General features: G+C 39.7%; 1 protein-coding gene across 4 annotated transcripts in view; it reads left to right on the top strand.

The window, feature by feature from the left end:
* Nucleotides 1–6,605, top strand: part of NBEA (neurobeachin) — a 553,993-nt gene that overhangs the window by 389,770 nt on the left and 157,618 nt on the right. The window lies entirely within an intron of this gene.

Raw genomic sequence — 6,605 nt, 5'->3', positions numbered from 1 at the left:
CATTAGTCCTGTTGACTGTACATAAGCCTCCTTTTGAAACTTTCATGGATATCCCTCTGACCCTACTCACCTGCAAGGTTTCCTTCCTCTTTGCCATCACTTTCGTCAAACATCTTTCTGAGTTGGAGGCTTTTTCTGGTTATTCACAAGGATAAGGTACTGCTTTGTAAGGTTGTCTCTGCCTGGTGGTCTTACACCTTAACCAGGACATTGTTTTACATCCTTATGTCCTCCATCTAAACATCCTAAAGAAATATCTCTCCACTGTTTGGGCATGGTTTGTGCTGTTCTAGTTGTCCTCTCTGTTGTTGCATCAATCTGTAAGTCTCTTCATCTTTCCCAAGGGTCCCCATATAGGGATCTACTATTTCTAGGTGGATTCGGCAAACTATTACTTGGACCTATGAATTGAAGGCTAATGTTCCCCTCTTTCCAGTAAAGGCTCACACCACTAGGCGTGTTAGAACTGTGTTTCCTGCCTCTATGTTGGACTAACTTCCTGTGATGAGGGATCATTTTCTTGAAGTACATCACAGGACACTGGACCCTCCCCTCTGATTTTGGTTATCCACTCTGTACTACTACTACTGCGAGAGGGAGGAATTGTATAGGACTGTCCGATCTCCCTGTGTCCTGTGATGTACTCCAAGAAAGAGATTTTACAGATAAAGCAAAACCCCTGTTTTTTTGTAGGTTAAATTTTGTTGTCACTTGTAGATCCACAAAACTCAGCCTTCTAAGTTTGTTGTATTTTGATGATCTTAAATATATTTAACACGGTATTGAAATAAGGGGTTGTATATTAGAGTTTATCTGAGACTGGCTTACCTTATATTGATGTCTTCCTTCAGACTGCTTATTAAGGAATGTATATGTGATTATTACCCATGAATGTCATCACTCGCTCTGGTATCCTAGAGAGCATGCCATCAACACTGTTGTGCAGAATTCCGCTCTGCTTTATAGACGATAAAAAGTGCTGTTTTTAGAGGGGGAGCTCTTTTCAAATACATTTATCAGGAGTCTTGTCAGAGGTGTTCATTTAACTAACACATATCTATCATTATCCTCACATCTTGAATGAATTGCCCATTTGTACTGTACTTTCACAGTGTTGCCTACAATGGTCTTATCCAAAGCAGACTCAGTATATTACAGATACGAAAAGTAAAGAAAAATATGAAGTTCCCTTGAAGTGGATTTCCAGATGTTTGGAAACATTAGGATTTCCTGTCAGTACATTTAGGTAACACTGTGATGAGGTTAACTTTCCATCCTGCCAGCCTTTTTTAGAGATGAAAGCCAGCTTTCCACAAACACGGCCTTATCGTTGATTCACTGTGGTGCAGCAGAATCAGATAGAAAATGTATCTTTGTAAATAGACTTTGTAGATTCCTAGAGGGTCTTTTTTTACATAAATTATCCTCTCAGAGAGAATTGTAATACTTAAATTTCATTAAAATAAAGAATTCAATATACATACAAATCCTTTTAAGTATCTCTGTTGTTGTTTAAGCAAGGTCCCTTTCACACAACGTTCCAATCAGGCCCACCTATCTGTTTTTAAGGCGGACCTGATCGTAAGCTCATTGTTAGTCTATGGGGAACCTGTATAGCGCCCCCCCAAAAAACCCTGTTGATTTTGGTGGAGATGAATGGGACATATCAGAGGCAATCGGGTGTAAAAGGACTCTTATATCTTACAGCCTAACATAGATCAGGTTAGCTGTTTCTTCCTTCATTGCAAGATGGAGGGAAAAAAACTGAACGGACACGGTTTTCACAAGCGTGACATCCGTTTCGTATTTCTCCAATCAGCAGGGTATCTGTGCATGGATCCCCTGCTCATCGGAATGGACACTACCCATGTGAGAGGGGCCTTATGAATTCAGCATCCTCTATTAAAGGCTGGCTGTATGCAGTGACAAGTGGTTTGACTAATTCAAGCATTTCTATGTCCCTGTATAGAATGTACAATAGCAGACTACAAGCACCTATATGTGATAATTCTTCTTTTCAACAGAAAATGATGATTAATGACTAGTGAGCGCTTTAAATGTGACTTTCAATATAGCTTGAAACAATTTTGAGTAGTTTATATCAACATTCTATAAAGTTTTCACAGAATGCAATTTTCTGCATCTCCCTATAATTGTGAATGACACTCCAGTTGTTGGTGCTGTCCAGTGTAAATTAACGCATGAGGCTGTTGGGATAGTGGGCAGACTGTAAAACGAATAGATGGTGGTGTAGAGTGTTAGTCCAGCATACAGAGTTGTTGGGCTAATAGCTCAGGCAGTTGTAGATCTGAATCCAATCAATGAAATCTCATAGAAGCTTTAACATGGTATTGTCATTTCAAAAAATGTTTTCTATCTTTTTAAATCTGCAGCGTTCTTGAGAAGAATGCTTGGTGATCTTGCCAAGAAGGGCCTTGTTCAAGCACTTTCTGTCTTCTAATTGTGTTGTGTTGTGACCTTGCATTATGCTGGTGGAGATTACAAGTGTTAGTACTGACACACATTGCACAGAACCGGTCCACTGTTGTCACTGTCAAGAAAAGCAGTGATGTGCAGCTGACGGTGGGGTGAGTGCATCTAGGCAGGAAGTGGATGAAAGAGGCTGTAAGAGATCAGCAGGACTGAGCTGAAAAAGGGGAAAATTAAATGTCATTTAGTTAGGGTTTGCATCTACTTCAAGACTTTTCATTGGTGAGCAGAATGTTCTGTTGCTTATTGATTCCTTTCTGTTAGACAATGCTAAGAATCATGCAAGTGATTAATTTGTGATCTTGTGGATAACGGATTTAGAACCAATGATTTTTATAGCACAAATACAGACTAAAATTACAGAGCTGGTTATACCGACTGACGTATAGTTTCTGGATTTATTTGTATGTGTTAGCCCGCAAACCTTTAACAATGAATGTAAACTGTAGGTATTCTTCAGCTTTAAGAAGCCAGTAATACTTTGCCATACCTAGTGGTAGGCTTTGTTCTATTTGACCCACTTCACCCTAGACTGATGTATTGTAATATTAAAAATTATACTTATAACTAAAGATGTTCTTTCTACATTGAGAAGACGTGTTTATTCTGTGGGCATGGCATGACGCTTGTCTAGCAGTGGATAGTCCCACAGACCCTGCAGAGACCCCCTGACACCCTGCAGTCTGCAGGATCTCAGGGGGGGTTGTGCAGGATCTGTGCTGGGCTTTGCAGACTGCAGAGCCCCCTATGGATCCTGCAGAGCCCACCAAAGAGTACTGCACAGCACACTTGGTGGGCTGTACAGAATCTATGCTGGGCTGTGCCAGCACAGTCCTCTGACCTTGCACGGCCTGACCTCTTTGGAACACAGCCTCCTCATCCTTGGCGCCCGACACGGCCTCCTTGTCATCTTCGCCGCCCGACTGGAGCTCCGTCTTCGCCCCCCGCCTCTTCCGTCTCAGGGGCCACTCAACAAATTTTGTTCTCTCTTGGGGGCCGCTTGCCAAATTTCATACTTTAAAATAAAATATAACTATATCCAGTTTGGTACTACAGACACAAATATACACTCACAATAAGGTCCTATCCATAGCTGTAGGTTTAGGTGCGATTAGGGATTCCTGCATCAGAAACTTGCGTTTTACTGCATCAGGAATCCCTAATCTGGCGTTTACAAGTGGCAGTTGTCACCTATTCAAGTTAATGCTCAGGTGATAGCAGCTCCATGTAAACGCCTGCACACCGCATGTATTGGAATGTGATATGATTTCATGCGGTTAGAAAACACTCTCCCTGAATGCACAATCATTGCGTCCAGGGAGAGTTATTGACTCCTAACCGAATGTAATCATATCCCGTATCATTACATGTGTTGTGCAGGCGTTTAAATGCAACTTCTGTCACCTGATCATTAACTTAGGTGACAGCTGCCACTTGTAAACGCCAATTTAGGGATTTCTGCTGCAGGAAATGCTGGATAGATTATTATCATTTTTATCATACAAGATTTATATAGCGCCATCAGTTTGCACAGCACTTTACAAAATGAGGGATTTTACCATACACACTTAGTACCATTTATAAAACCTTTGGATCTAACCTTCCAGATAGTGGAGGAATAGTATGTGTAATACAAATTATTTATGTATAGAACACACACACCAAACGATGCTGTTATAGGAGCTTTTGTCTTTGCCACGCACTATCCTTTAGTTGTGCATGAAATACCAACCATCGTACCTAGTATCTTCTACCTGAACACTAAGCAGAGTAATATTGATCAAAAACATATCTGGAGCTTTGCACCATAAAATACTACACTTAGTCAGATCTCTACTGGGACTTTTTGTCCTCAATTTTGTTGCTCCTACTGTTTGCAGTTGTGTCTCTATCAAACTAAGCAGAGTTTGATGTAACCTTTTGTATTCATGGTCCTGGTCCTGTTTGTGAATACCCCTAGGCCATTTTTTAATACATATTAACCATATGTCACCCATGGAAGGTGCCTAGGGAGGTAGTTGCAGCATCAAAATATTTATATATTTTTCTGACTTGACCTCCACCTCCGCAACACAAGTTCATGGGTAAATCCGGAAACAGAACTGAGGAGGTAGGAGATATAGTAGGGAACAGAACTAAAGGTATATAGTAGGAACCAATTCTAGCAGAAATACTAGTAGAGGGTAGGTGAGATACCAGGAGCCATTTGCAGCAGCAGAACTAAGAGGGTTATCAGTTCTGCTGCTGAAAGTGTCTCCTACTATACCAAGGGAGTAGAGTGGGAGCAACATTCTGCAGAGAATTGTGGTAGTAGGCATATGATAGGAGCCAGTTCTAGCAGCAGAACTCAGGGGGTATAGTATGAGCTACTTCCAGCATCACAACTAGTAGGGGGAGCCATTTGCAGCAACAGAACTAGGAGGGGGGGCAGTATAGTAGGATACACTTTCAGCAGCAGAACTTAAGCAGTAGGTTGTATATCAGGAGCAGTTATGTGACTAGATGAATAAAGGAACATGCCGTCATGTTCACTTTCTGAACAAGGTGTAAACTGGGAGCCCAGTTTGAATCACACATGATCCTGCTTTGTGATTGGTAACAAAATGATGTGGCATCTATATGAAAGGGTCGGTTATTTTTATGTACCTAGAGTAGTGAGAATTTTAAAGGTGGCCACCTTTGGAATTGAGATTTGGCCTGCCCTCCTAGCTCAGTTTTATCAAATCAGATTAGACAAATTCCAAGGTTTGGTATCCATGCCAGAATCTACAGGGATATGGGAAGTTGTAAAGCCAGCAAAATACACACACTCACATACAGGTGAAACTCGAATAATTAGAATATCGTGCAAAAGTAATTGCAGTAAGTGCTGCAAAAGGGGCCCAAACCAAGTACTGAGTACATATGCATGCTTGTACTTTTCAGAGGTACGATATTGTTCTATGTACAATCCTTGTTTTATTGATTGCATGTAATAATCTACTTTTTTGAGGTTGTGGATTTGGGGTTCTTGGGGTTTTCATGAGCTGTAAGCCATAATCATCACAATTATGACAAATCACGGCTTGAATTATCTTGCTTTGCATGTAATGAGTCTCTCGCATATATTAGTTTCACCTTTTAAGTTGCATTAGTGAAATAAATTAACTTTGCACGATATTCTAATTATTCGAGTTTCACCTGTACATAGGTTGGACAGGATGGACCTTGGTCTTCAACCTTACAAACTATGTAACTATGTAAATTCCGAGGTTTGGTATCCATGTCAGACCTTTGTTTTGTGCGTGTCCACAGATAGAGACATCTTGGAACCAGGATTTCCATTCTTTCTTTCCAGTATCCAAGAAAATGCCCATTTTGTGGGGAAGATGCTTGATCTGCTACAAAAGCCAATTGTTAACAAAATAGGTCTTATATTTGCCTGTACATTGATATCCTCACTGGTTACATTGCACTGTTTGCTTTTATTTATAGTAGGAGCAGTGCTTAATTTCTGCTGTATGTTTGCATGTTATGTTTAAGTTTACAGGGTTATAAAACAAGATGGGGAAAAGAAAGCAAAGTAGCTCAGTAACTGGCGTTTGATTTGTGGCGTGTTAAAGTCGTTTTTGTGGGAGGACAGTCTTTACAAGCCATGTAATGAGACCGCCCCTGGGAGACCTCATTCCTCCTGTGCTGCTTATATTGATTAATGTGACCTTAATTCATAAAAGATCCTCTAGTCAAGCCGTTCATTTAGATAAACGTTTATTTCATACCTTGGAAAAACCGCCTAGACTCATTCTTTCAGAGACTGCTATTTAAAAATCAATTTTACTTTTAAAAAAATGTGTTTGACTGAAACAAGTTTTATATACAACAGCTGTATGGACAGGGAGCCTAAGAAAGCATAATGTTTATGCATTGTGAAGTAGTAGTAATATTTAAAAAAATACAAATAGATATTTTAAGGTGTGTGCATTTACATATGTGTATATGTATGTATATACATACATATAAATATGGTTCCTAATTGTTATACTTTTATATTTTCAAGACAGATATTACATTTTCAGAGTCAGAATATAATATATGTATGTGTGTGTGTATATATATCTATATATATATATATATAT

Source organism: Nanorana parkeri, unplaced genomic scaffold (assembly GCF_000935625.1).
Source record: "Nanorana parkeri isolate BGI_ZX_2015 unplaced genomic scaffold, ASM93562v1 scaffold8, whole genome shotgun sequence".
NCBI classification, from domain to species: domain Eukaryota; kingdom Metazoa; phylum Chordata; class Amphibia; order Anura; family Dicroglossidae; genus Nanorana; species Nanorana parkeri.
This window is presented reverse-complemented; position numbering and strand designations above follow the sequence as displayed.